Genomic DNA, 17,484 nt, shown 5'->3' on the forward strand with positions numbered 1-17,484 from the left:
TCTGTGATTAGGTTATACTATATACAATTCCACCCCACTAGCTCTGTGTTTCCTTTACTGGCTTTGAAGAAGCAAGCTGCTGTTTTGAAAGAGGGCCTATTGAGAGGTCCACATGGCAAGGAACTGTGAGCAGCCTCATAGAGCTAAGGGCAGCCCACAGCCAGCAAAAAGCCAGGCCCTTGGTCTTACAGCAACAAGGAACCGAATTCTGCCAACAACTCGAATGAGTTTGGCAGCAGATCGGTCACTAGTCAGGCCTCCAGATGGAGCTGAGCCATGGCCAACACCATGATGACAGCCTCGCAGCCTGCACTATGCCCAGGCCCCTGACTCACAGGGTGTGGGATAAGAAAGGAAAGTTGTTTTAAACCAATGTGTTTGTGGTAATGTGTTATGTAGCACAGAAAACAAATACACTCTCTTATCCTATAAGCCTCCAGTCTGAGCAAGTTGGCCTCAGCCCTCTGCTTTTTCCTCTGATAACCTTTACTCCATGTCCACTGATCGGCAATTCTTTCTCCCTCCCTTCCCTCCTCTCTCTTCCTTCTTTCTTTCTTTCCTTCTTTCTTTCTTAAGATGGAGTCTCGCTCTGTTGCCCAGGCTGGAATGCAGTGGCGTGATCTCAGCTCCCTGCAACCTCTGCCTCCCAGGTTCAAGCGATTCTCCTGCCTCAGCCTCCTGAGTAGCTAGAATTATAGGTGTGCACCACCACGCCCAGCTAATTTTTGTATTTTTAGTAGAGATGAGGTTTCATGTGTTGGTCAGACTAGTCTTGAACTCCTGATCTTGTGATCTGCCCCCCTCGGTCTCCCAAGGTGCTGGGATTACAGGCATGAGCTACCGTGCCCAACCTATTTTATTTTTTTAAGACAGGGTCTTCCTCTGTCGCCTAGCCTGGAATGCAGTGGCATGATGATAGCTCACTGCAGCCTCGACCCTGGCTCAAGTGACCTTCCTACCACAGCTTCCTGAGTAGCTAGAACCACAGGTATGTGCCACCACACCCAAATTTTTGTAGTTTTGTTCTGTAGAAGCGGGGTCTCACTATGTTCCCCAGGCTGGTTATGAACTCCTGGCCTCAAGTGGTCCACTGTGGCCTCCTGAAGTGTTGGGATTAGAGGTGTGAGCCATCACGCCCGGCAGCAATTCTTATGGTTTAAATAAACGTATTTTTTTTCTCTTATTAGGAAATAAGACGTATTCATTGTGAAGTATGTAAAATATATTTAAGAAAAAGAAAAACTAATGCTGTTCATCCAATTTTTTCTTAGGTAAGTTCAAACTTTCTTCTGGAGAGCTCTCTCTGTCTTTGAGTTCTATATTCTTTTTCATCCCTGCTATGAAAGAATCTTTGCTCAAATATAAATGCATAATTAGAAAATATTGTATTTATATGGACTGTTACACCTTTTCCAAAGAGGTTTACACTGAACATACCCTTATAATTGAGAAGGGCATTATTCTGAAAGGGAAAAGTTCCTGTGGACATAGTAAAGCCATTATCCAGCCTTGTCCAGAGGGATTCTCATTCTACCTGAGGAAGAAGGAGGTGTCAAGTGTTTGGAACCCTTGATTCCAAATGTCTTTTGAGTAAATAAATGGCTTTGAATTTAGTATGTAGGTGCCAAATTCAGCAAAGGAGGCACAGCAGAGACAGAGGAGCTCTCTGTATCTTCCTTCACCCTTTCACTTCCCTTCCTTCTTTGCCTGCACCTGCGGGCAGCGCAGCGTGAAAGAAGACTCTCCTGCTGGCTCTAAGACCCCCAGGTAATTGCCCCAAGGTTTTTCCCTCTTCTTTCTCGCTTTCCTTCGTTCTGCTGCCCGCAGTGCAGTTCCAATTCTACCAATTCTACCACGATGTAGGCTCCACAATGCCTCTTGCCAATAGGCCAAGCTCCTCCCCTTCCTACCGCACTTGCGCTCCGTTCTGGAGCGTCTCTGGGTGTTTTCTGTTCACTCAAGCGTTCATTTAACAAACTCCACGTAAGTGACTGCTGTGTGCTGAGCATCCTGTGGGTGCCGACCAAGAGGCTTGGACCTTGTAAGGGAGCCTGGTGTGTGCACAGGCAACACACCTTGTCCTCTGAGTGCCCTAATAGCTGTCCACGTGCACGTGGAACTCTAAGGGCCAAAGGAGAGGAGCTGGTAGGGGCTGGAAAGAGGAATGAAAGTGGAAAGACAGAGAAATCTTTACAGAGAAGAAGACTTGTGAGTTAATACTGAATAAAAAGGTCCAAGAGTGAAGACAATTCTACAGAAGAAATAGGAAATTCAAATTATCTATCAATAGGGAAATGCTTAAATACATTGTGATATATCCACACAATGGAATGTTATGGAATCATTAACAATAATAACGTAAGGTGGACGTAGTGGCTCACACCAGTAATCCCAGCACTTTGGGAGGTTGAGGCAGGAGGATCACTTGAGCTCAAAAGTTTGAGACCAGGCTAAGCAAGATAGTGAAACCCCGTCTCTACAAAACAATACAAAAATTGGCTGGGCATGCTGGCATGTGCCTATAGTCCCAGCTACTTTGCAGGCTGAGGTGGGAGGATCACTTGAGCCTTGGAGGTGGAGGTTGCACTGAGCTGAGATGGCGCCACTGCACTGGGTGACAAAGTGAGAACCTGTCTCAAAAAAAAACGCCAGGCGCGGTGGCTCAAGCCTGTAATCCCAGCACTTTGGGAGGCCGAGGTGGGTGGATCAGGAGGTCAAGAGATCGAGACCATCCTGGTCAACATGGTGAAACCCCATCTCTACTAAAAATACAAAACATTAGCTGGGCGTGGTGGCACATGCCTGTAATCCCAGCTACTCAGGAGGTTGAGGCAGGAGAATTGCCTGAACCCAGGAGGCGGAGGTTGCGGTGAGCCGAGATCATGCCATTGCACTCTAGCCTAGGTAACAAGAGTGAAACTCCATCTCAAAAAAAAAAAAAAAGAATACTGTAGATCTATACATACTATGCAAAGATGTCTACATCTAGTATGTATACATATGATACATCTATGCAAAGATGTCCAAATGCCCTGCTAAGTTAAAAAAAAAGAGTTGTAGAATATTATATAATATTGTCCATATTAGCATATGTACATATGTTTACTTTAAGGTAACTGTAGATTTAAATACAATTATTATTATTAAAATTTTTTTTTTGAGACAGGGTCTTACTCTGCCCAGGCTGGAGTGCAGTGGCACAATCTTGGCTCTCTGCAACCTCCGCCTCCTGGATTCAAGCGATTCTCCTGCCTCAGCCTCCCAAGTAGCTAGAATTACAGGTGAATGCCACTGCGCAAGGCTAATTTTTGTATATATATATATATATTTTTAATATGGAACGCTTCACGAATTTGCGTGTCATGCTTGCGCAGGGGCCATGCTAATCTTCTCTGTATCGTTCCAATTTTAGTATATGTGCTGCCGAAGCGAGCACTAATTTTTGTATTTTTAATAGAGACGGGGTTTCATCATGTAGGCCAGGCTGGTCTTGAATTCCTGACCTCAAGTGATCTGCCTGCCTTGGCCTCCCAAAGTGCTGGAATTACAGGCATGAGCCACTGTGCCCGGCCTATTTACATGCAATTATATGAGAAAATACAATTCTGTCTCTACAAAAAAAGAAAATAATTAGCCAAGCAGAGTGGTACATGCCTGTGGCCCTAGCTACTTGGGAGGCTGAGATGGGAAGATCATTTCACACTTAACTAGGAAGGCTATCATTAAAAAAAAGTAATACTAATAATAAAAAAAAAATAACAAATGTTGATAAGGATGTGGAGAAATCAGACCCCTCAGACACTGTTAATGGAGATGCAAAACAGTGCAGCCCCTTCGAAAAATAGCTTGGCAGCTCCTTAGAAAGTTAAATATAGAGTTAATACATGTTTCCGCAATTCCACTCCTAGGTATAAAGACCTAAGAGAATTAAAAACATGTTCACACAAAAACTAGTACATGAATGTCCATAGCAGCATTATTCATAGTAGCCAAGTAGAAACAATGCAAATGTCTATCAACTTATGAGTGGATAAATAAAATGTGGAAGTAGATCCATATGATGAGGTATTACTTGGCTGTAAAAAGAAACGAAGTACAGATACATTTTATAAAATATTAATTGATGGATTTCGAAAACTTCGTGCTGAGAGAAGCCAGACACAAGGCCACATACTGTATGATTCCATTAATGTGAAATATCTAGAGTAGGCAAATCCAGAGACAGATAGTAGATTAGTGGCTGCCCGGAGCTGGGGAAGAGAGGAACAGGGAGACTAATAATGGATACAGGGTTTCTTCTGGGGGTGATGAAGAAGTTCTAAAATTAGATGGTGCTGAAGTCACACAGCTCTATGAATATGTTAAAAACCACTAAATTGGGCAGGGCGCGGTGGCTCAAGCCTGTAATCCCAGCACTATGGGAGGCCGAGGTGGGTGGATCACGAGGTCAAGAGATCGAGACCATCCTGGTCAACATGGTGAAACCCCATCTCTACTAAAAATACAAAAAATTAGCTGGGCATGGTGGTGCGTGCCTGTAATCCCAGCTACTCAGGAGGTTGAGGCAGGAGAATTGCCTGAACCCAGGAGGCGGAGGTTGCGGTGAGCCGAGATCGCGCCATTGCACTCCAGCCTGGGTAACATGAGTGAAACTCCGTCTCAAAAAAAAAAAAAAAAAAAAAAAAAAAAACCCACTAAATTGTACACATTAAAAGAGTAACTATTATGTGATTTTTATCTCAATAAAATTTATTGAAAAAAGAAACAATACAGAGATCCTATATTGATATTTAAGATGTCACTCATTTCCCCTCAATGCTAACACTTTATATAACTTTTGTACAATATCACAACCAGGAAACTGACATTGATAAAACCCATTACTCAGATGTTACCAGTTTTACACACACTCATGTGTGTGTATTTAGTTCTTTCTTTTTTTTTTTGAGACAGAGTCTTGCTCTGCTGCTCTGCTGCCCAGGCTGGAGTGCAGTGGTGTGATCTCGGCTCCCTACAACCTTTGCCTCCCAGATTCAAGCTATTCATTCTCCTGCCTCAGCCTCCTGAATAGCTGGGATTACAGGCATGTGCCACCACATCCCACTAATTTTTGTATTTTTAGTAAAGATATGGGGTTTCACCATGTTGGTCAGGCAGGTCTCAAACTCCGGACCTCAAGTGATACACCCGCCTCGGGCTCCAAAAGTGCTAGGTTACAGGCAATGAGCCACTATGCCTGGCCACTCATCTGTGTGTATTTAGTTCTAAGCAATTTTACCACGTGTGGATTCATGTGACCACCACCAAAGTCAAGATGAAGAACAGTTCCACAGAGACCCCTTGTGCTACTTTTATTTTTTTTTCAGAGCAGGTCTCGCTCTGTCGCCCAGGCTGGAGTGCAGTGGCGCAATCTCAGCTCACTGCAACCTCTGCCTCCCAGGTTCATGCGATTCTGCCTCCTCAGCCTCCCAAGTAGCTGGGACTACAGGCGTGCACCACCATGCCCAGCTAATTTTTGTATTTTTGGTAGAGATGGGGCTTCACCATGTTGGCCAGGCTGGTCTCGATCCCTTAACCTTGTGATCCGCCTGCCTCAGCCTCCCAAAGTGCTGGGATTACAGGCGTGAGCCACGCACCCAACCTCATACTACTTTTTCATTGCCACAGTCACTCTTCCCTCCCTTCTCCCCGGCCCCTGATCTGTTTTCTATCTCTATACATTTATTGTTTCAAGAATATTATCTAAAGGGAATCACACCATATGCAACCTTTTGAGATTGGCTTTTTTCACTCAGCAAAATTCTCTAGAGATCCATCCAGATTGTCACGTGTATCAATAATTCCTTCCCTTTTATTGCTGAGTAGTATTCCACAGTATGAATGTACGACAGTTTATTGAGCCTTCCACATTGAAGGAAGTTTGAGTTGTTTCCAGTTTGGGGCAATTAGGAATAAAGCTATTGTGAACATTTATAACCAAGAACATAAATTTTCATTTCTCTGGATAGATGCCCAGGTGTATAATTGCTGCATCATATTGCAAGTGCATACTTAATATTGTAAGAAACAGTCATACTCTTTTCTAGAGTGGCCATACCGCTTTATATTCCTACCAGCAATATATGAGTGTCAAAGTTCTCTCTATCTTCACCAGCATTTAGTAGTGTCACTATTTTTTATTTCAGTCATTCTGATCATACATACAGTTTTTACAAGTTAGACAAATATGCACCATACTCTTGACAGTGGTGGTTTCTAGTGTGTGTGTGGGTTAATGCAATGGAAGTCTTTTCCTTTATACAGTACATACTTTTGTTGTGTTAAAAAAAAATTTTTTTTTTTTGGGTGACAGAGCAAGACTCTGTCACCCAGGCTGGAGTGCAGTGGCATGATCTCCACCTCCCAGGTTCAAGCAATTCTCCTGCCTCAGCTCTGAAGTAGCTGGGATTACAGGTGCCCGCCAACATGCCTGGCTAATTTTATGTATTTTTAGTAGAGATGGGATTTCATTATGTTGACCAGTCTGGTCTCGAACTCCTGACCTCAGGTGATCGCCTGCCACGGCCTCCCAAAGTGTTGGGATTACAGGTGTGAGCCACCATGCCCAGCCTGCAGTGTTCAAATTTTACATAACTTAATGTTTCATTTGTAATCTGAAACGCAATAAGGATTTAAAAAAATTTTTTTTCTTTAGAGACGGGGTGTCACTGCATTGCCCAGGCTGGAGTGCAGTGGCTATTCACAGGTGCGATCCCACTACTGATCAGCATGGGAGTTTTGACCTGCTCCATTTCCAGCCTGGGCCAGGTCACCCCTCCTTAGGCAACCTGGTGGTCCCCCGCTCCCGGGAGGTCACCATATTGATGCCAAACTTAGTGCGGACACCCGATTGGCATAGGGCACTGCAGCCCAGAACTCCTGGGCTCAAGCGATCCTCCCACCTCAGCCTCCCGAGTAGCTGGGATTACAGGCACGCACCACCTCACCTGGCGCAGTAGGGATTTTTAAAAGTTGGCAGGGCATGGTGACTCACGCTGATAATCCTGGCACTTTGGGAGGCCAAGGCAGGCAGATCACCTGAGGTCAGGAGTTCAAGACCAGCCTGTCCAACATAGTAAAACCACATCTCAACTAAAAATACAAAAATTAGCTGGGCATGGTTGTGCACTCCTGTAATCTCAGCTACTCGGGAGGCTGAGGCAAGGGAACTGCTTGAACCCAGGAGGCAGATGTTGCAGGGAGCTGAGATTGTGTCGCTGCACTCCAGCCTGGGTAACAAAGCAAGACTTTGTCTCAACCAGTGAATCAGTAAAAGTTAATAGGTAATAAGGAAGTGGAGATGATTATTAGAAACAGTTCTATAGAGTTGTCCCTGGAAGGAATGGGAAAGGTGGGCCAGCAGAGGAAAGAAGACAACGTTCTAATGGAGAGGGGGAGGCTGAGCATGCAGGAGGGGAATGCCAAGCGCTGGCTATGCTCCATTTACCCAAGACCCTCCCTTCTCCACAGCTGTTCCGTGTTCCAGGAGACTCCATCAGGCAGCCTCCATTGCCCTCCAGCTTCCAGGAACCTCTGCACCACAGATGGGCAGCAGAGAGAGCGGCAAGGCTTATTGCTGTCAAACACAACTCTATTCCACCCCACTCTCAGGCCCCCACTCTCCACACAACCCACTCTTGCCAGGCCCCAGGTCACTGTTTACCCCGCTTGTGGCTCCTTGCTGTTGCCTGTACCCAGGCGTCCTGTCCTATTCTGCTCACACCCTGTGGGTGGGCTCTTCGTTGAACCCCGCTTAGTTAAACTCTGACGGTGCTCAGCAGCCCAAGTTTTGAGTGCACCACCTCTCTTCTGCCAGGACCCTGAGGGGTGCATCTAATGAGACAACCCCCAAAACAGTCAGGAGGGACCTGATTGAGAGCTAAAGCGAGGGCAGACCCAGCTCTCTGACACCGGAGGAAGGCAGCAGGGTGGTCTGACAAAGATATCCGCAGGCAGGAGGATCTGCAGAATTCATACCCAATTCCCTCAATTTTCTTAACGAACCAGGGGTTGGTGACTTGTGCTCGGTACCCGAACTAGAGACCAATCGCTCCTTTTCACAACGATGCTTTAAAAAGAATAGCCTTGTTCTTTTCTGATGAAGAAAGATGTTTCTCTGCTCTTTTAGTTAGGCTGCTGAGCGCTGCTGGGTTTTATCATCACAAAGCTAATGAGGGGTTAAGGATGTTGACTAGAGCCCGACTGTCTAGCTTGAGACCTCATTATTGCTATTTTTTGACCTTGGACGAGTCACTCAGTCTCTGTGCCTCAGCTTTCTCATCTGTAAGATAGGAGTGATAATAATGGGATTTGCTTCATAGGTTTCAAGAGGATTAAAGGATTTTACACTTGCAAAACACTTAGAACAGTGCCGGGTCCACAATATGCATTCAGTAAACGTTAGCTATTACTGCTGAAGAGAGAGGCAGCAGGAGGATAACTTGAGCAAGTGAAAGAGCCAGGGCAGCAAGCAAAAAGGACTTGACCAAAGACAGGTGACAAGTGCTGAGAGAAGACAGAGAGCTCAGAGAGCCCAGTGGAGGTTGAAGCAACGTGTTTCATTCAAACACTGTCTTTGATTGCTCACTATGGGTCAGGAATTGTACTAGGGGCTAGAACTACAGCAGTGAATAAAACAGAATCTGAATCCATGCAGACAGGGATATGAACAGTAATGCGGTGCAGTCTTCCGGCTACTTCTCCAGGTGCTCGGCAGCCCAGGGATGGGGTGGCCGGACTGCTCCCCGAGTAAGGACAAGATGCTGCTCCGGCCAAGGTGAGGGGTTACAATGAACAGGTACCCACTTGAGCTAGCTCAGGTCAGAGAGGGTGGGGCCGGTCATGGGCCTTACTAGGACACAGCAAACAATCTTGGATTGCTGGATTCAAAGAGCAGGAAACAAGGCAAAAGGATGTGCCTTAGGGGACCATGGTGGACAGAAAAGGAGGCTCCCCTCTGCTTTCTTTAATTCCGGGTCTTCAGCTCCACCTGTCTCCACTCATCTCTCCTGAGTAGTGTCTTCCGTGTAGCTTTCTCCTAAAAGGCATCTCTCAGCCGGGCGTGGTGGCTCACACCTGTAATCCCAACACTTTGAGAGGCCAAGGTGGGTGGATCATGAGATCAGGAGCTCAAGACCAGCCTGACCAACATAGTGAAACCCCGTCTCTACAAAAAATACAAATATTAGCTGGGTGTGGTGGTGTGTGCCTATAATCCCAGCTACTCCGAAGGCTAAGGCAGCAGAATCACTTGAACCAGGGAGGCAGAGGCTGCAGTGAGATCACACCACTGCACTCCAGTCCGGGTAACACAGCGAGACTCTGTCTCAAAAAAAAAAAAAAGAAAAAAAAAAAAAAGACACCTCTCTGTGCCTTTTATCTACAGAATGATGGCAGACCTGAGTTAAAATGTTCAAGGGAGGGCATATAGGACACAATTTATCCAGTGGACTGGCTGGTCTCAGGACCAGATCCCTGCCCCTGGTCCATCAGCAGTGGGCAGGGCATACACCTTAGCAAATTCACTGCAGAATTAGTATTCCTATAAAATAAGTTGCATTTCCACTCTCATGTAACAGCATCAAAGTAGAAATGAAAACTTTGGTTGATTTCACTGAGGGATTTTTTTTTATTTCATCACAACTTCCTCTGTCCACATCCTGTGTCCTTTGTCATCCTCTGCAGAGTTCCTAGTTTTCAGATTTGCACAAGTGATGATGGTTTACAAATGACTTGACTCTGTGGCCAGAGGAAGTTCTGATGGAGCAAAATCTCAAGGTAGTGTTGTTCTTGTCTTTTTTTTTTTCTTTTTTTTGAGACAGATATTCATTCTGTCACCCAGGCTCAAGAGCAGTGGTGCAATCTGAGCTCACTACAACCTCCACCTCCTGGGTTCAAGCGATTCTCCTGCCTCAGCCTCCCAAGTAGCTGGGATTACAGGCATGTGCCACCATGCCTGGCTATTTTTTGTATTTTTAATACAGACAGGTTTCATCATGTTGGCCAGGCTGGTCTCAAGCTCCTGATCTCTATTTATTTTTTCTTCATTTTTCTTTAAGCTAAGACTTGAAGCAAATAATTTCTTTCTTTCCTTTTTTTTTTTGAGACAGAGTCTAGCTCTATTGCTAATGCTGGAGGGAGTGGCGCAATCTTGGCTCACTGCAACCTCCGCCTCCTGGGTTCAAGCGATTCTTCCACCTCAGCCTCCTGAGTAGCTGGGACCACAGGCGTGTGCCACCACGCCAGGCTAATTTTTTTGTATTTTTAGTAGAGACGGGGTTTCACCATGTTGGCCAGGATAGTCTCGATCTCTTGACCTCATGATCCACCTGCCTTGGCCTCCCAAAGTGCTGGGATTACAGGCGTGAGCCACCGTGACTGACCAATGACCCTATTTCTAAATCAGGTCACATTCTGAAGTGCGATGGGTTAGAACTTTAACGTGAATTTTGGGAGGCTAAATTTCAACTCATTTCATAGGGATTTGACTCTGATCTCTGATGGGATGAAGCCTGAGGGCCATCTAATTGTACATGAAGGGATGACACTTAGGAAATATATAGAAAAGATTGAAATAACTTGAGAACCCATCAGAATAAGTACCATTGCTTTCTATTTCTGGCAGCACAGAAATCGGACTTTCTCTAAAACAGCTGTTCACATGTTCATGTTTCTGCTTTGGTGTGCTGCGTGTGCCACGGCCAGGATATGGTGTGTTTGTCCCCACCAAAATCGTGTTAAAATTTGATCCCCCATGTGGCAGTGATGAGAGGTGGGCCTAGTGGGAGGTGTTTGGATCATGGGGGAGTATCCCTAATGAATGGCTTGGTGCAAGACTGGATTAGTTCCTGTGGGAAAACATTAGTTCTAGCAAAAGTGGGTTGTTTATGAAGCTGAGACATCCCTCCGGTTCTCCCTCTTCACATGTGTTCACTTCCCTTTTGACCTTCCCTACCTGGTTATGTTGCAGAATGGAAGCTTTCACCAGAAGCTAGGGCCATGCCCTTGAACTTCCCAGCCTTCAGAGTTGTGAGCCAAATAAACCTCTTTTGTTTATAAATTACCCAGTCTCAGGTATTCTGTTATGGCAAAACAAAATGGACTAAGACCACATGGTTTCAGAGTCTGGAGCAGTGATTTGCTGCTGAGGTTAATTTGTGTAATACAAACCTAGGCTGGAGGTGGTGGTTCACACCTATAATCCCCACACTTTGGGAGGCTGAGGCAAAAGGATTGCTTGAGGCCAGGAGTTTAAGACCAGCTTGGGCAACAAAGTAAAACCCTGTCTCTCAAAAAAAAATTTTCTTTTAAGTTAGCTGGGCATGGCAGTGTGCATCTGTGTAGCTCTAGCTAATTGAGTGACTGAGGTGGGAGGATTGCTTGATTTCAGGAGGTCAAGGCTGCAGTGAGCTGTGATTACACCACAGGACTCCAGCCTGAGTAACAGAGTAAGACCCTGTCTCTAAAAAATAAGAATTGTTTTCATTTTTTTATAGACTGTTTCTCAGTGTGACTATAATAAAATTGTTTAAAAATTAGAAAAATAATACAAAACTATAAAAAGTGTGAGTATTCTATTTTTCCTTACTCTTTATGTTTCCATCATAACTTTATTATGTCATGTTTCCATAGCATTAGTTACTAACACTAATGATCTAATGGTGCTACAGTTCTAAAAGCACATATAAATAGGCATTAGTCTGCCACATCTTTTATTTCCAACTAAGTGTATACAACCTGTAGAAACAGACTTATTTACCAACTACCTACCCATTATATTTCACCAAATTAGACAGGAAAGGAAAGGAGAGGCCTCAAGTACAATTTTTTAAATCCTGAATTATGAAATTTGATCGCCTATGTCATTTAAATAAATTGGATAATCATGACACAATAGGATACATTCATTTACTGGTGACTTTACAGTTTATTGCTATTTATTATTTTATTTTAATCTCAACAACTCTGAAAAGGAGGGAATTCAAGTGTTATCACCATTTTACAGATGAGAAAGCTGAAATGCCTCGGCAAATTTATTTTAGTTTCATAGATTGGGTCATTGCTATAGAGAGCTGATCTCAACAATTTTTCCTAATTTCACTCTCAAAGGATAGTCTTTGCTTCACTTAGACTTTGCAGGTACCTTCCTCTTGACCCTGTGTACCCGCTATAGCACCAACCTGAATTCATAATGAAAATCTTTTTGGAATGATACTAGGGGTAGTGATAGGGTAATGGAATTATGAGTGGACTATTTTCTTGGTCTATTCTCTATTTCACAATGTATTTTTCATTTGTTTTTATTTTTAAATTTTTTTATAGATGGGATCTTGCTATGTGTACCAGTCAGAGTTCTCCAGAGGGACAGAACTAATAGGATAGATGTATATATGAAAGGCAGTTTATTAAGGACAATTGACTCACACAGTCACAAAGCGAAGTTCCACAATAGGCTGTCCACAAGCTGAGGAGCAAGGAAGCTAGTAGTGCAGCCTTTAGTTGGTGGCCCAAGGCGGGAGAGTTCCTGGCAAACCACTAGTGTAACTCCAAGAGTCCAAAGCCCAAAGAACCTGGAGTCTGATGTTCAAGGGCCAGAAGCATCTAGCACAGAAGAAAGAGGAAAGCCGGAAGATTTAGCAAGCCATCTTCTCCCACCTTCTTCTGCCCGCTTTCCAGCCGTGCTGGCAGCCGATTGGATGGTGCCTACCCACATTGAGAGTGGGTCTTTCTCTCCCAGTCTACTCAAATGTTAATCTCCTCTGGCAACACCCTCACAGACACACCCAGAAGCAATACTTTACCAACTATCTAGCCATCTTTCAATCAAGTTGACACCAAATATTAACCATCATACTATGTTACCAAGGCTGGTCTTGAACTCTTGCCCTCAACGATCCTCCCATCTAGCATCCCAAAGTTTTGGGATTACAGGTGTAAGCCATTGCCCCCAAACAAAATCTTTCATTTTAAAATTATCTGGAGTTAAGAGAGGCTGAGTTCAGAATATTCACCTCTGGACGGGCTGACCTCCCTTCCACCTCAGGCTGGTCCCCAGCACCTTCAACCCTTGCATATGTGTGTGTCAGGCAGGGGCAGCAGCACTATGTGAGCCCCAGCTTTTCTCCAAGACATGACAGGGATCTGAGGACCATGCCCCAGGGATGCACGCTTCACTCAACTGATCCATTCCTGACTGGGCTTACTTTTTAAATTAAGTGACCTCAGCAACCCAGGGGTATAATTTCCCATGTGCTTCCATGAAGGAAGCTTGGGATTTGCTATAAAGTGAAAAATAAGAATGGACTTCCCAGGCCTGACCATTCCCTTCCCACTTCCTAATCCATTTGGCTAGAATAGGGAGTGAGACGGTGGGAGAAAATGGAGAAGAAGAAAGAGAGGAAGAGCCTAGAATCGGGGGAGTAGAATTAATGCAGACAAAAAGACCTGGAGAGCTCATCCTCTTGCTTTCCCACCTCCTAGGCTGGAGGAGAATCTTGCCTGGTACTCTCCAGAAATCCTCTCAAAGGCAAGAATGCAAAGGCTAGACTACCACATAGGCCAACGGGCATGTGCTTAGCGGATGAAGCAATAGCCTGTACTACTGTAAGGCTCTGGTAGGGAAAGATGCAATTAGCAGCGCCTGCCGACTGAGAATTTTGCTTTCATCTTCAACATTTAGGAATTTGCTCAGGCTGACTCTTGGCAAACATCAAATCTCAGGTATCAAAGAAATTTGCTGAACAAATTCCTAGGAAACCTCCTGGGCAGGTGGCCATGAACACTTCCCTATTTGCAGATCCACCCAAAGGGGCCCAAACTGCAGAGGTGGATTCAGGAAGAAAAAGCAACAGTCTTACTGTTGCCTCACTCAAGAGACAGAATTAAGCAAAATTGTCTAGTATGTAATATTTGTCTTCTTTCCTCTCTTTTCTGAATCTACCTTTAAGTTTCAAGCTAAAGTTGTCTTACCAATAGTTATCAGCCCTCCCAAGACCTTCCTGGACCACACCCAAGTCCCACTCTCTTCAGCAATTCCCAAAGTCTCTCCCCTCCCCCTATCTGAACCCTATTCCCTAAGAAACACATGGTCCCATCTCATTCTCATTACCAGGTCCTAAGCACACTCAGCACAGTCCCTACTTCCCCCACCACCACGCAACCCTGCTAGCTTCCCAGCAATTTCTGGAATATCATGCCGAAGATCCTTAGATCGCTTTTATCTGTGAGCCTGAATTGGCCTATAAACTGAAAGAAGGGTGGTGATTTTTTCTGTTAATTTCAGTATGTAATAAATTATGCCTGGTGGTGTTTTGTTTTGTTTTGTTTTGTTTTGTTTTGTTTTGTTTTGTTTTGAGACAGTCTCGCTCTGTCACCCAGGCTGGAGGGCAGTGGTGCCATCTCGGCTCACTGCAACCTCCGCTTTCTGGGTTCAAGCAATTCTCTTGTCTCAGCCTCCTGAGTAGCTGGGATTGCAGGCACATGCCATGATGTCCGGCTAATTATTGTATTTTTAGTAGAGATGGGGTTTCACCATATTGGTCAGGCTGGTCTTGAACTCCAGACCTCTGGTGATCCAGCCTCTTAGGCCTCCAAAAGTGCTGGAATTACAGGCGTGAGTTGCCACGCCCGGCCTATTATGCCTGTTTTAATGAATCATTTAATAAATGAAGAGATGATCAAATGAATAAATGAATCTTTAAGACATTCACCAATATCTTTTATTAAAACCTAATTTGGAGTTTATATAATAGGAGAGAGAGAGATGAGAAAAAAGAGGAGAGAGGGAGAGAGGGAGAGGGAGAGGGAGAGGGAGGAGAGGGAGAGAGGGGGGAGGGAGGGAGAGAGAGAGAGAGAGAGAGAGAGAGAGAGAGAGAGAGAGACTCCAGAAACTAATAACAAGTATCTGGCTCATTCTCCACTGCACCATCACCCCAGATGCACTGCTAAATGCAGGGACTAGGAAGAAGGCTCTTCTCCCAGAACAGGCTGAGTGCATGTCCTGGGAGAGGGGAAAAGTAGAAAAATGTGGTCATGTGAACACTAACAAAAAGCTTCTAAATCATGGATAAGACCTCGTAATGCCTTTGTGCTGATATTTGTTAGTTAAGACTGACCAGACTTGCCTTTGTATAGAACGATGACACTACCAACAGAGAAGTTTCCTTGGTGGAACAATTGCTGAAAAGACTCACTGTTTTAGACACATGAGGGCATCAATTTTATTTGGTTCCCTGACAGCTTGTACTAGGGTTATGTATGGCACCATGGTTGGCTATGAGTTCCTGCCAACATAATGTCTGGTGGAGCTCCCTCAAATAAACTTGAGTTACCCAAATCACTTTCAGTTTACAGCCATCATTGCCAATTCATCTATGGGTATGTGTATGTCTTGGATTTGGGGGAATAGTTTTGATTTCAAACCATGTCCTATTGCTAGGCTGGAAGTCAGGCCAGGTGTCCTGGTATCTTTAGTTTTAAAAATTATCGGGCCGGGCGCGGTGGCTCAAGCCTGTAATCTCAGCACTTTGGGAGGCCGAGGCGGGTGGATCACGAGGTCAAGAGATCGAGACCATCCTGGTCAGCATGGTGAAACCCCGTCTCTACTAAAAATACAAAAAATTAGCTGGGCATGGTGGTGCGTGCCTGTAATCCCAGCTGCTGGGGAGGCTGAGGCAGGAGAATTGCGTGAACTCAGGAAGTGGAGGTTGCGGTGAGCCGAGATCGCGCCATTGCACTCCAGTGTGGGTAACAAGAGCGAAACTCCATCTCAAAAAAAAAAAAAAAAAAAAAAAAAAATTTTCCTCCTCTGGTCATAGAATGACTAAAAAAATAAAATAAAATAATAAAAATTATCCTCATAATGGCATATGGTTCTAATTGCACTTATAAGAGCTTTTTAAATTATTAAAATCTTTTCACTATAAAAATAATGTAATCACATTATTAAAAATTTTGGAAATGTAGGACAAAAAACTTTATCACCCTTAATACTACCATTCTGGTACATGGGTATAGGCTTATGTATAATTTTCCCAGCATAAAATAAATATACAATTTTATATCCTACTTTCTCCAACCAAATGGTTTTTTTTTTCTTTGTGGAGATAGGGTCTTGCCATGTTGCACAGGCTGGTTTTGAACTCCTGGCCTCATGTGATCCTCCCACCTTGGCCTCCCAAAGGGCAGACAGAGATTATAGGTGTGAGCCACCATACCTGGCCAATATTAAAATTTTAAGAACATTTAAAAAAACATTTCTAGCAAAACTAATTAAGGATAGCATTTTAATGAGAGGATAATATTTCGCTTGGGAGTTACTAAAGTATATTAATCATATGTCTATCTATTTATACTTTCTCACTATTAACAAATCTATACAAGGCAATAAATACCATTAGACATACATTTTCTATAATTTTATTTTTCCTTGGTTTAGATTCTAGATGCTGAATTATAGGCTCAGAGTATGACTATGCTTATGACTCTTGATGCATTTGCAAATTTCTTTCAAAAGAGGTTTTATCAATCTACAGACATCAACAATATCTGAGGGGTCTGTTCCATATCATCACCAACAACAAACTAAAGTGGTGAAGTTTTGAGATGATTCTCATGAATGTCATTGAACAATGGCCCGCTATTTTAGTAGGTAAAGTGCAGATACAAGATGAATAAAAAAACAGATGCCATACTGAAGATAATACACTGAAGAGCGGTGTCATTTCAACTAGGTGAGTATTAAAAAATAATAAAAAACTCAAGTAATGCTCCAAACCACAATTTCCAATGATGTATCTGTGGTCTGCTAGGAAGCAAAGCATTGCTGTCACATAAACTGGAATGTAGCAATCACAATCAGGGTAGCTTTCTCAGAAGAAAAGGCTTTGGCAGATTTGAGTCACAGGTCAAACTCCAAACAGCTCCAGGCATACTTCCTATTCAAGGGTGCATTTTCTATGCAAATGCCACAGAAAGCACTGTTGCCCTATGTTGGTCTTGTCAGCTCTACTCATAGATGCAGTATATGGAACAATGCTGTTATTTCCTAATATAGCAATAAATAGCAGCTGACACAAACCAAATAGCTATTTATTGAATAAGAGAAGGGGAAAAGAAAATTTAATGGGCACCTGCAAAGAACCAGGCACGTTCACATTGGTCTTGTCCATTTCATAAGCCTGGATCCAGTGTGCTGGCCCTTCTCACATGGCAGTTCTGAAAAACACATTCCAGGGGAGCAGAGCAATTGCTCTGGGATCCTATGGCTGAGTTCAGGGATCCTGTCCCTGGGCTTCTGAGTTATATCCTGGCTGCATTTCTCTGGATTCTATGGAATAGCAGTGCTCCTCTACCTCAAAGATGACAGAAAAGTATTTGTGAAGCACCACTAATACACTAACTGCTGCTTCATGGCACATGGGTGTTTATTCACCTTCCTTACTGCAG

The 17,484-nt window shown here is 44.0% G+C and overlaps 1 non-coding gene across 1 annotated transcript; it reads right to left on the minus strand.

Moving 5' to 3' along the window:
• Positions 1-3,329: 3,329 nt before the first annotated feature.
• On the minus strand, positions 3,330-3,436 carry LOC116559121. Its single transcript, XR_004272318.1, has one exon. It is a non-coding gene; the product is annotated as a U6 spliceosomal RNA (small nuclear RNA).
• Between the last annotated feature and the right edge of the window lie 14,048 nt (positions 3,437-17,484).

Source organism: Sapajus apella, unplaced genomic scaffold (genome assembly GCF_009761245.1).
Source record: "Sapajus apella isolate SASKATOON/1434 unplaced genomic scaffold, GSC_monkey_1.0 scaffold22, whole genome shotgun sequence".
Classification (NCBI taxonomy): Eukaryota; Metazoa; Chordata; class Mammalia; order Primates; family Cebidae; genus Sapajus; species Sapajus apella.